At 38.9% G+C, this 13,418-nt stretch overlaps 2 long non-coding RNA genes and 1 pseudogene across 3 annotated transcripts; 2 read left to right on the plus strand and 1 right to left on the minus strand.

Annotated features, from left to right (window-relative positions):
• The first annotated feature begins 2,195 nt into the window (after positions 1-2,195).
• LOC148116768 (uncharacterized) lies at positions 2,196-4,287 on the plus strand. Its single transcript, XR_015731317.1, has 3 exons — positions 2,196-2,268; positions 3,856-3,895; positions 4,215-4,287. It is a non-coding gene; the product is annotated as an uncharacterized LOC148116768 (long non-coding RNA).
• Positions 4,288-4,472: 185 nt separating this feature from the next.
• Positions 4,473-6,507, plus strand: LOC132711124 (uncharacterized). 2 transcript variants are annotated; one of them, XR_015731316.1, is made up of 3 exons: positions 4,473-4,608; positions 5,401-5,440; positions 6,329-6,507. It is a non-coding gene; the product is annotated as an uncharacterized LOC132711124 (long non-coding RNA). The 2 variants fall into 2 exon arrangements; XR_009621934.2 differs by lacking the exon at positions 6,329-6,507 and adding an exon at positions 5,725-5,782.
• A 1,781-nt stretch (positions 6,508-8,288) lies between these two features.
• LOC148116769 (uncharacterized) lies at positions 8,289-9,109 on the minus strand (annotated as a pseudogene).
• Between the last annotated feature and the right edge of the window lie 4,309 nt (positions 9,110-13,418).

Genomic DNA, 13,418 nt, shown 5'->3' on the forward strand with positions numbered 1-13,418 from the left:
CAAGCCATCTGCTGTTGGCAATTACCTGCAAGCCTTCCCCGCCCTAGTTAATTGCAGGTTAACTCCCTATATAAGCAAGGACCTTTTGCTTGCTACTCGGGCCTAGTCTGATCTAGGCCTAAATGCACAGCTCCTGCAGGAAGCTTGTTGCAACGCCGCAGATGGGAGAAGAATGCAGATAAGGACTCCAGACGCCGCTACAGAGAGACTCCCACGGATGCTTGCCTTTTGCTGTTTTGTAGCACGCAAGCTATCATCGGGACTGCTGTTGCTGGACCTTCTTCCTCCCACAAGCTTCAAGCAATGTTTGCTTTTTGAACTGTTTTTACTTCAGGTGACTTTCAGCTGTGAAGCTCGTGCTGCTCCCACCATGATGGCCTTGATGATGTATCGACGCCGAAGCTGCTTACCTTCATGCTAGCTTTATTCTTTCGTGAACTGTTTTGGTATTGTGGAGGGATCTAGGGAGATAGCCTTGTTTCACATACCCAGATAAGACTTTGTTTTTAATGTGTTTTCTTAAAGACATAGTGCTTTTTAAATGTTTTAAAGTAAATTATATTTTTACACAAGACGCCTCTGTCAGAATCATTTCAGTCTCAGTGTGTTTACTCATGAGCTGGTTCACGGTCCGGGGTACCCCTCAACCCCATTTCGTCACAGAAAAACTAACTTATATGGGGCTTCAAGTGATATAAACTATTTATTTACCTATTTACTTATTTAACAATAAATATATAGCTGTCTGTCTCACCCAAAGTGATGCACAAAAGATTTAAAAAAAAGAATATAAAAATAGCAAATAAAAGACCTTAATTATAAATAACCTAAAAAACTGGCAACCACGTAATTGAAGAAATAAAAATTCCCCCTCTCCCCATAAAGAGGCCATCTAGATAGGTCTGGGTTCCAAAGAAACCCTAGTATCAGGCGAAAGCCCAGAAAAGACACAGGGAAATCCAATTAAATTCAATCTTTTATTATCTTTTATTATATATTTTTCTGTGAAAACTCTGTGCTGCCCAAACTCTCCCCTACTGCTCCTTCAGGTGTACATGCCATCAGACTCAGTCCTGGTCACCTAACCTGTCCTTAAGGCTTTTTCAAAAATCAAAAGGGATGGGGCTGAATTAACCTTGGGAAGAATATTCTGTACTGACAATCACAATTGAGAAGGTACATGTCTTAGATCCACCAAATATAGATTCGTAGCCTTCCTAAAGTTCTGTCAAGAGAAACAGGCAAGTACAGTGTGGTGGAGCAAGAGCCATACTGTAATTTACTCTGTCAAACACAGCTATCTCTCCAATTCTGCTCACTCTGCACCTCTTTTTCAGCCTAAATTCTGCATATTTCTCCAGAGATCTCCCTGCTTTTGTCAGTGGCACTCATTTTTCCTATGGTATTTTTCCTGTTAGCTCATCCTCTGTTTCCACCTAATGGATCAAAAGGATTTTGTACTTACATTTCTCCCAATATGGGAAAATAGATAAAACTCTTAAGTAGCATTCATTCAGTCAATCAGATGGCTTTGCTTTTCCTTTATGAGGTCATCCTTCATAATAGGGCTGAGAGGTAGATGAGCTCACAAAGGAGAGGGAAATAAAACTTTTTGATGGGCTGAATAAAAGCCATTCACTCAGAGTTTTTTCTCTGTGTGCTGAGTGTACTCCATACTCATTGAGGACTAGCAGTTTAGATTTGGTTTTGTTTTTTTAACTGCATTTATTAGCTTCAGTTTAGTTTACAATATTTATTTGTTTGCTTAGTTGCTAATTTATCTTATTTAATATCACACTTGTCTACTTAGTGCAGTTTAGTTTACGCACACTATTTGTTTATTTTATCATATTTAATAGATTTGTTCAGTTTAGTTTAGGAATTGAATTCGTTATGGAGACATTCCTATATTATGCTGCGAAAGCTCTTTTTGAGGTAAGAGATTCTCTGTTTTATTTATTTATTTGCTTGTCAACTTTCATGTCTGACTCTAGGATTTAGGATTCATAGAGGTAACTTGGCAGGTAGCATCAAATGAATAATAATAATAATGAAATCAAAGAGGAATCAAAGGAATCTAGGAACAGGCAAAAATTGTTTTAGAATAATTTTTAGAATAATTTTTGTACCTGAATATTTTAAAAATATTTGTTACTGCTTCTTTCAGGCCTTTCCTTGGTGAAGTGTGTTAATATCTTCAATTGAAACACATCCACAGGACAGCCTTCCAGAAAGTCTGGGAAACATGACTCTGCGGCCTTGCTTGGGGTACATAGAAAAACATACAGTGGTGGGGCCCTCAAATTAGAGCCCTCAAATCCCTCTTCCTAATTAATTTTTAACATTGCTTGCCTCTATTAAATTTTATACGTGGGGCTTATTTTTTTAATACTTGTAGAGCTCCTATAGTCTCTCTGGGAGAGAGATGGGCAGTTCTTAAATATGATAAGTAAACAAATAAAAAGGGTGTGTTCTATTCTCATGATACGCTAAACTGCATTGGCCATTAGTTGTGGTTAAGGGTCATAGGGATGAAATACCCTGCAGACAGCAGTTAGTGAACATTGTTGCTTCACAAGCCCATGTCTTGTTTAGCACTGGAGAAGGTTCAGTGCATTCATTCTTCACCCCTTTTTCAATTCACCAGGTGGATGGCCCAAAGTAGTAGCGGAGGGGCGAGAACCCCCCTTCCTACTGTTTTTGGCTGTGACAGGTAGTTACAGCCTCCAACATATACCTGCTCCCATGACAAACAACCCATTTGTTTACATCAGCGGTGTCAAACTCAAGGCCTGTGGGCCAAATCTGGCCCATGGGGTGCTTAAATCCGGCCCATAAGGCCGGCCTGGAAATATCAAAGGACCGGCCCACAGTGCCTCTACTGGCCAAAATGGGTTGCGTGCAGCCTTCCGCAGACCGTTTTGGCCATTAAAGTGCTGCAGGAGACGTCTCCCCCCCATAATCCCCCCCCCCCGGGATGGCTCATGGAGGAGAACTACAATGCTGATCCGGCCCTCAAAGAAATCCAGTTTGACAACCCTGGTTTACATCAGCTTTGTGCAAAAAAAGATATAGTTCCCTCTGCACAAATAAAACTATGATTATTTCTAGGCAGAAATATTTCCAGAAATTTAATTAATAACTAATTAATTAATTTTTTAACATTGCTTGCCTCTGTTAAATTTTATACGTGGGGCTTTTGTTTTTAAGATATAATCCTTACAATCCTGTTTAAAGCTTCTCTTTTTGCCTGTTTATTTGTATTCTATGAGTTGCCAAGGGCGAATAGGCGGCAGTATAAATCAAATAAATAAATATTTCATTTGTAGAGCTCTATAGTCTCTCTGGGAGGGAGATGGGCAGTTGAAACAACCCATTTGTGCACAAAGAGATAAGAGTTCCCTCTTCACAAACAAAACTATGATCATTTCTAAGCAGCAATATTTCCAGAAATTTATGTCTATTAAGAATTCAAATCAAATTTTAATATAGTTCTTCCATATTCCAGTTTCGAGATAAAATAGTTTCTTAGAAGGAAAGATCAAGATTGTTTTTTAAAAAAAACAACAAAAAAACATTAGAGCTAGAGGATTAAATTTTTATTCCTGACAGATTTTACATATAGAGCAAAATAATTATTCTCAACAGCTTCATTTGTAATCAGTCTGTTTAAGGATTGCTGCTAAAAATCTTAATTCACCATACTTTGTCCCACCTAACAAATATCAACATTTTGGTTTGAGAAGGCATACAGTATGTACATTATTTTGAAAACTAGGATAACTAAATTTCCCTCCTCCAGTTGGTTTGCCTTCAATGTTCAAGATGTCTTCTTCTTCTTTTTTTTTTTTGCAGTATTGTCTCCAGAAATACAAAAAACGTCAAAGAGACAAAGGTGAGCAACCAAACATATTGTCTGTGTGGTACGTGTAGCAGGAGTAGGGATAGAAGGGAAGCCCTTCCTTTGCACCCTGGAGGGAAAAAACCTTCCTTCAGAACTATCGTCTTTGGGAGAGACTCTGACCTCCCTTTAAGCCAAAGGGAAACAGATAGAAAAAGATCTGCACTAATAACACACCCTGACATTGCATTTTAAATGGACTGTGCCACTTGTAATGGCCAGGCTTAAATTGCTGTGTTGTTGGTTGTTTAATATGCAACATCTTTCATAAATATTGTGTAATAGCACAAGCAATTTTTTCATTAAAATATAGAACAAGTGGAGACAAAAGAACTGAGAGAAAACACCTGGAGAAGATGGCTAAGAAAAAAGCCGTGATAAGAGAGGTAAGTAATACATTTCCCTTACAATCCTGTTTAAAGCTTCCTTTTCTCTCTGTTTGTATTTGTATTCTATGATTGCTGAATGTTTCTTGTAATTTCTGCATTTTAGCTGGAGGAAGAAAACAACTTTTTAGCAAGTGAAGTCGCAAGCCTCGTGAAAGAAAACAAACTCTTGAAAAAGAAATTTAGAGAAAGTCAAGGCAGTACAAAAGAAGACAAGGAATGTAAGAAACTAAAAGAGGAAATCCAGAGGTTCCCCAAGGAAATAGATGAACTGAAAATCATAAGTATCTTACATGGTAGTAAGAAATTAGAACAACCTCAGTAAGTAAAATTATACAATGTATTCAAAGTTAAATTTTCTAGGCAAAAATATTTCCAGAAATTTAATTAATAACTAATTAATTAATTTTTAACATTGCTTGCCTCTGTTAAATTTTATACGTGGGGCTTTTGTTTTTAATATACAATCCTTACAATCCTGTTTAAATCTTCTCTTTTTGTCTGTTTATTTGTATTCTATGAGTTGCCAAGGGCGAATAGGCGGCAGTATAAATTAAATAAATAAATAAATAAATATTTCATTTGTAGAGCTCTATAGTCTCTCTGGGAGGGAGATGGGCTGTTGAAACAACCCATTTGCTTACATCATCGTTGTGCACAAAGAGATAAGAGTCTCCTCTGCACAAACAAAACTGATTATTTCTAAGCAGCAATATTTCCAGAAATTTATGTCTATTAAGAATTCAAATCAAATTTTAATATAATTCTTCCATATTCCAGTTTTGAGATAAAATAATTTCTTAGAAGGAAAGCTCAAGATTGTTTTTTTAAAAAAAAAAACATTAGAGCTAGAGGATTAAATTTTTATTCCTGACAGATTTTTACATATAGAGCAAAATAATTATTTTCAACAGCTTCATTTGTAATCAGTTTGTTTAAGGATTGCTGCTAAAAATCTTACTTCACCATACTTTGTCCCAGCTAACAAATATCAACGTTTTGGTTTGAGAAGGCATACAGTATGTACATTATTTTGAAAACTAGGATAACTAAATTTCCCAGCTCCAGTTGGTTTACCTTCAATGTTCAAGATGTCTTTCTTTTTTTTTGCAGTATTGTCCCCAGAAATACAAAAAACATCAAAGAGACAAAGGTGAGCAACCAAACATATTGTCTGTGTGGTATGTGTAGCAGGAGTAGGGATAGAAGGGAAGTCCTTCCTTTGCACTCTGGAGGGAAAAAAACCTTCCTTCAGAACTATCGTTTTTGGGAGAGACTCTGACTTCCCTTTAAGGTAAAGGGAAACAGATGGAAAAAGATCTGCACTAATAACACACCCTGACATTGCATTTTAAATGGACTGTGCCACTTGTAGTGGCCAGGCTTAAATTGCTGTGTTGTTGGTTGCTTAATATGCAACATCTTTCATGAATACAGAACAAGTGGAAACAAAAGAACTGAGAGAAAAACACCAGGAGAAGATGGCTAAGAAAAATGCCGTGATAAGAGAGGTAAGTAATTTTTTAGACAAAATTTTTTTCAGCGAATTTAATGCCACTATTAGGAAATTTATTTGGGGAGGAAAAAAACCAAGAATAGCAATCAGGAGTTTACAAGATAAAAAAAATAGAGGAGGGCTTGGATTACCTATATGGGAAACATATTATAAAGCAGCAATTCTTGTTTGGCTAAAAGAATGGGCGACCCTAGCGAACAAAAGAATCCTAATGCTAGAAGGGCATGATCTCCAGATGGGTTGGCATGCCTATTTATGGGAAACGGGGAAAAAAACCAAAACACATTTCAATAAACATAAATTGAGGGATATATTGAAGTCAACGTGGGAAGAAATAGGATGAAAATATTGCTGTAAAATTCCCTGCTGGCTTTCAACCATGGAGGCGATAATTTACCCAAACGTTGTTGGGTAAATTATCTTGTAATGGCCAGGCTTAAATTGCTATGTTGTTGGTTGCTTAATATGCAACATCTTTCATGAATATTGTGTAATAGCACAAGCAATTTTTCCATTAAAATATAGAACAAGTGGAGACGAAAGAACTGAGAGAAAAACACCAGAAGAAGATGGCTAAGAAAAATGCCGTGAACACATCTCCACCTGCAATCAACACTCAGATGAGCATAGATTAATACTAAGATTAATATCAATCCAGAAGTAAACAATGCTTGATGGCAGCAAGACTACTTCATACACAAAAATGGAAGATCATCTCGATCATTGATAGAGTTAGCAGCGATGGCTAAATTGACTATTTTGATCAAAGAAAAAAGAAATATAAATACTATTACTTCTACTTGGAAACCGCTTCTGCACTTTGTGCTTGAGGTGAGAAAAATTGAACTTTGATTTTTGGTTTTATAGTTTAGATAGATTTGTTGTTATAGAAATGGCTAGTTTATATTATTATGTAAAAGTAAAAAGTTGAGGTTTGATGTTAATGCCTTCTTCTACTGCACCAAAGTAAGTTGGAAGTCAATGCCTTTTTTTTCTTTTCCCCCTTTTCTTTCCCACCCTTTTCCCTTCCCTATTTTCCCTACTATTTATTTTTGTATTTTCATTGTATGCTATATTATAAACTAATAAAAAACTGTTTTTAAAAAAGGAAGTAAACAATGCCCCAATCAAGGAACTGCCAAACAACCTAGCAGTAAACAGCCCAACCAAAGAATCACCAAGATCACTCCCACTAACACTGACAGGGCAGGCCACTAGAATATAAATTGAGAGCAAACCCCACTCCTTACTAGCACTGATGATGTTACCTAGTTTGGGCAACGAAAGTTCTGCAGGAAAACCACCAAGCTCAGAGGGCACCAAGGACCCCTCATTTCAACCCTGAGCTACAAATTTTCTTTTTTATTATTACTGTCCTTTCTGCTCAAGGATGTTTCTAATATAGCGTTCAGTAGCAGTGTAGTTATTTATAAACAAATAGGATTGTGAAAGTACTTAGAACAGGGATGTCAAACTCAAGGCCAGAAAGGCACTTAAGTACCCTGGCCTTGAGTTTGACACCCCTATTCTAAATACTCTAAGTACAGGGGCATCAGCACAGGTGAGGGTCAAAAAAAAGAAAAGGTGACTTCCAGGTGAGGAATGGTGAGCTAACACATCTCTAGATAAACAAAGATGGCATCATCCTTTTTATACATTTGTGCCCCCGCCCCCCCAGATACCACTGCCAGGCCTCTAAATGCCCTTTGGTTATGTCTCCTCCCATGGAAAGAAGCTTCATGGTCAATTTGTTCTTTTGAAATTAAATTACATTGCATTAGGTCTGAACTTTTTACTTCAAATGGTTCCAGTTTCTAATGAGAATGAAGTAATAAGCAGCTGGCCCAGATAAGCAATATATTAGATATATAATGTAATAAAAAATCAAAAGTTAAATTCAATACTTAAGTACCTAAATACTCAAGGTACTTAGATTTGGCCTGTGAGGCCGCCCTGGAAACAGCAAAGGATTGACCCACGGTGCCTCTGACATCGAAAATGGGACTCCCGGGGGCTGCGCGTAACACAAGCTGGCCACGCCCACCCTGGCCACTCTTACCCCGGCCACACCCACCCCAGGCCCCTGAGGTCAAATACAACCCTGGTGCGGCCCTCAATGAAATCGAGTTTGACACCCCTGACTTAGAATGACTACAAGGCCAAACTTCTCATGACACCTCTTTTGAAAACTGGGCTGCCTGTGTGTATTTCGTATTTCCTCAGAAGTACAGGCCAGAGGCAGAAGGTCTGTTCGGGTCATCGTTGTCACAAAGGTGCTTTTTGAAAAGGCAACTGATTGTTTTTCCTTAAGGAAGAAGAAGAAAACATTTTGCTTCTCATTGAAGAAGCTTTATCAGTTGTGATGGTGGTGGGATGGAAGAATAGGTTCTGATGGGTTGGTGGGAGGGTTATGTGCTGTCTTGTAGCAGACGTTTCTTCATTATCACGACAGCTTCAGTTGTTGGAATGCAGATGAAGAGTGAAGTCACATCATAAGAAACCATAGTTTCATCCAGATCCAATTTTGGATTCCAAACGTTGGCAGACAAAGCCCTGTGAATTGTTGATGGTGGTGGTTAGGTGGTGTTGCCAACCAGAAGAGCTAATAGGGTGATTAAATATTTTGCAATGTTATAGGTGACAGAGTTGTTGCTGCTAACAATTGGTCTGAGTGGAGTTCCCTCTTTGTGGATTTTGGGAAGTCCCTATTTGCATGGAGTGGCTTTCCCAGGGTAAAGACTTGTCAGTGGCATTGTCCTTCAGTAATTGTTGCAGAAAATTGATGACCTTTTTCTTATAACTGCTGATAGGATCTTTCTTCAGAGTCTCATATGTAGCAGTGTCCTTCAGAAAAGTATCTATCTTGGCATTGTAGTCATCTGTTCAGGATCTGATCTTCCTTTATCAGCTGCCAAGATGGTGATGTTTGGGTCTCTTCCTAGGGAAATCACTGCTCTCCATTTTTTAATTGTGAGGTTGGAAAGGGGTGTTTTGGCATTGGGGAGGGTTGTCAGATACCGTCATCCATAATTGTTCTGCCCTTGGTTCTGCCAATTTATTGTCCTTCATAGCTGATTCTGTGAGGAGATCTACATTTGGTAGTTGTTCTGGTGTTAACTGCAAAATTCAATCCTTGATAAAACATTATTTTCTGTTTGAGTAAGCTCTCTATCAGACAGATTTTGTCGGTCAGTTCTCTGAGACATGTCACTGTCCTCTCTCATCTGGACTGATTCTTCTGTTTTGTGTGCTTTTTCTTATCTAAACTACAGGGTGAAACATTTGCTTTCTGTCTTTCTTTGCCCTTGTTACATTGTGCTAGAGTTGTGCCTTCTTCCTAAATTCTGTGACCTTCGCCAATACTTCTGTTGAAAGAAGTGATTTCAGCTCTTGAAGTTTGTGTTCCACTCTCTTTCAAAACCTCAATTGTAAAATTAATTTGTCTTATTCTTTCGATGAGAAGTTGGAGCTGTGCTTTCTGTAGGAGGTTTTCTGTCCCATAACCTTTCGTTGTTGAACACAGGCACAGGCTGATGGGATTGAGGCTGTTTCGTCTGCATCTCAAATTGAAGCGCAAATGGTTCCTGTAGTCTGCACGTTTTCTGGGAATCTGTTCATACTCCTGCACCATTCGAAGGGCGTTTATCCCAAAGTGTAGGGCTAAATGTCTGTGGAGATTCTCGGTCATCCAGATCATAGTTGTCTCAAAGCTGCTTTTTTTTTTCCTTCAAAAGAGGCAACTGGATTGTTTTTCCTTGAGGAGGAAGAAGAAAATATTTCGCTTCTCATCCAGGAAGCTTCATCAGTTGTGATGGTGGGAGGGAGGAATGGAAGGACAGGTTCTGACAGTTGAGACTGGAGGGGGGTGGAATGGAAGGAGAAATACTGACAGTTGAGACTGGAGGGGGGGGGTGGAAGGAGAAATACTGACAGTTGAGACTGGAGGGGGGGGTGGAAGGAGAAATACTGACAGTTGAGACTGGAGGGAGGGGGGATGGAAGGATAGGTTCTGACAGGATGGTGGGAGTGGGGGATGGAAGGATTGTATTTCTTTGCAGTCACTGGCTAGCACTGGGGTCATGTGATCACCTATTGTGGCCTGACAAGCAAAGTTAATGGGAAAGCCAGATTCACTTAACAACTACGTTACAAACTTAACAGCTGCAGTGGTTCACTTAACAACCGTGGCAAGAAATGTTGTAAAATGAGGCAAAACTCAATAATTGTCACACTTAGTAACATAAATCTTGGTCTCAATTGTCATAAATTGAGGACTACCTGTATAACGGGTCCTATGGAGGGCCCTTGCTTCTGACTAGCATTGATGATGTTACCTATTTTGGGTAATGAAATGCCTGCAAGAAAACAACCAAGCTCAGAGTGCCAGGGATCCCTTGCTTCTTGCCTACACTATTTACACAACATCTGGGGTTCACAAGGGCAATGAAACCCTTTTCTTGGGAAAAAGGGCCCAGGTGCCAGTGTATGGTTTAGTGAGGTTTAATGTGATGTAATCTCTTCATTATATTTCCAGCATTTTGTGGAAAAAGAATTAGTCATTTTAGCAATCAAGATTGAAGTTCTGATCAAAGATAAAACACTTTGTACCAACTCAAAGTATATTTGAAGTAAATTTAATTTTCCACAGCAATTCCCATTGTTCCTTCTCTATAATTGTATTCACATTGATTTAACTCATGCTCTCAATCACTTTTATAATGAATTATGAATTGTGTCCAACAAATATTCGGTATTTCTTACTGAATATAACAAATATAACATTTTCAAATTCAGCCAAGTCTGTTTTCTCATTTCCATAATTCTCTTGTTGCGATGTTATTGGAAAATAAGTGCCAGTCCTGAGGCTTATATATCATAATCATAAGTTTATTTTGTCAAGCATATATAAGATAACAGGTAAATTATAATTATAATATAAACATAATTTGAATACATGAAAAGAGTAAGTAAAAAGGAATATTAGGACAGGGACGGTAAGCACGCTGGTGTGCTTATGCACGCCCCTTACAGACCTCTTAGGAATGGGGTGAGATCAACAGTAGACAGTTTAAGGTTAACGTTTTGGGGGTTTGGGGAATATGTCACACATGTAATAGGACGTCCCAGTTTCTAAGGCAAATGGATCTGATATTGTCTACTGGTAACAATAAACAATCATGCTGTGGGATGATCCTCTTATGTTGGTTATTTGTATACAGGCTGGTTGCAATTAGTGCAAGTTCAAACAATATAATATTTGATTTAGTGCAAGTTGTAAATTGATACCAGGTCATGTTTAATGGGATCCCAAATTCAGTTAACATGAGGCTAGTGTGTGTGCAATTGAAGATAATACATGCACAGTCGCATTTGGGGTTTAAGATGCTGCTAATCTTCATGTGTGCAAAATGGAGAAAAGAAAGATTCCATCAGAGGAAAACAGTACAATTTTAAAATAGAAGATACTTGTTATTACATTAGAGCAAAAACTTAATGTTACTGTAATATTTAATAAAGAAAATTTGTTTTTTAAAAAGGAAAATACTGAAACCAATTAAATCTAAAAGAGACAGAGCTTAACTTTGCGATGATGATGATGATAATAATAAAAAATCTTGCAATCTGAACAAGTCTCAACTGATAAGTGTCTTCTTCCTCTTGTAAAAATAGGCATTTAATAATGAATTGGGGGTGGGGTGTGGAAGTCTGGACTTACTCTTTTCCTATACCTATTTTGGTATGGCTCCACCTTCCATCCTTTCTAAGGTAGGTAAAATGAGGACCCGGTTTGTGGGGGCAATAAGATGACTTTGTATAAAATATACAAAAGTATGAAGGCTATTGCTTAACGCATTGTAAGCCGCCCTGAGTGTCCGGAGAAGGGCGGCATATAAATCAAATAAATCAATAAATAAATAAATAAATAAATCAATAAATAAATTTTCCTATTCCCATTGTATCAAATATTCAATAAATTGCTTGGTATAGTCTTCAAAACTGTGTATTTCCTGTGTACATACAGCTTGATATAGCTATGCAGCATTTTTAGATGAGTGGCTTCCTTCTATTAAGAGATGGAACCGTAGGGAAATATGCATAATAGTGCAATTTGAAATCTGGTGCTACTTGACCACCTCCTCCTTTTGAAGTCCTTGAATTTAAATTTTGGCTTTGTATTACATTATATATATAATGTATTGCTTGTCTGGGCCAGCTGTTTAATACCTCATTCTCATTAGAAACTGGAACCATTTGAAGTAGAGTTCAGACCTAATGCAATGTAGCAATTTAATTTCAAAAGAGTTGACCGTGAAGTTTCTTTCCATGGGAGGAGGCATAACCAAAGGGCATTTAGAGGCCTGGCAGGGGGCATAAGTGTATAAAATAGGGTGGGGGGGCACAGGTATATAAAAAGGATGATGCCATCTTTGTTTATCCAGAGATGCGTTAGCTCACCATTCCTCACCTGGAAGTCACCTTTTCATTTTTTTGACCCTCACCTGTGCTGATGCCCCTGTGGCCTGGCATATCTAAGGACAGTTTCTGACACCTTACTGCCAGACCCCAAAGGCAGACTTACAGAACCCTTAATTTTCTCAACTCTAAATACAAGTGCAAATGATATTCTCTAGAGCAGTGATGGCTAACCTTTTTGTCGTCACATGCCAAAAGCGGGGGGAATGGGGGGGTTGTTTATGCACACATGCCCACACCCATAATTTCATTTCCCCCATGCCCCACCCCGTACATGCGCATGCGACCCCTGTGCATGCGCGCACAATCCCCCGTGCCCCGTTTTGGGCCTAGCAGGCCTCCCTGAAGCCTCCAGAGGCCGGAAACAGTCCATTTCCAACTTCCGGTAGGCCCATTTTTTGCCCTCCCTAGGCTCCAGAGGCTTCTTGGAGCCTGGGGAGGGTGAAAACGGCCTCCCCCATCCCCCCGGAGGCCCTCCAGAGTCTAAAAACGCCCTCCCAGAGAGCCCTGTACTTACCTGGTATCCAAAACAGGCTGTGTGCAGATTCCTGGGAGGGGAGGGGCAGGAGCGCACACATACACACTGGAGCTGAGGTAGGGCAACGGCTTGCGTGCCCACAGATATGGCTCCGCGTGCCATAGGTTTTATATATCGGTTGTGAAGTGAATTTGGTTTCCTCATTGACCTTGCTTGTCAGATGGTCTCAAAAGGTGATCACATGATCCTGGGACACTGGAGCCGTCATAAATATGAACCAGTTGCCAGTCATCTGAATTTTGATCACATGACCATGGGGATGCTGCAACAGTCGTAAATGTGAAAAATGGTTATATGTCAGTTTTTTCAGTGCTGTTGTAACTTCAAATGGTCACTAAATGAACTCTTGTAAGTCGAGGCCTAACTGTACACAGGCCTCATTTTCACAATAGTTCAGAAGGCTCCTTATCAAAATCATGTGATTTGGAGAAGGGTTCTTTTCAAGCTATATTGATAACAATGGTGTTTGCTAGTGTTTTCTTCTCCAGAGAGGAAATTGCTAGTGAAGCCAGCATTCTAAAAGACTCAGCATTTCAGAGTGTGGCTGTTGTGACTGCAAACAGTCATTAAACAACCATTTGTAACTTCTGAACTATCTGTACT

The sequence above is a fragment of the Pantherophis guttatus genome, chromosome 1 (assembly GCF_059756535.1).
Source record: "Pantherophis guttatus breed Tessera chromosome 1, ASM5975653v1, whole genome shotgun sequence".
NCBI lineage: Eukaryota > Metazoa > Chordata > Lepidosauria > Squamata > Colubridae > Pantherophis > Pantherophis guttatus.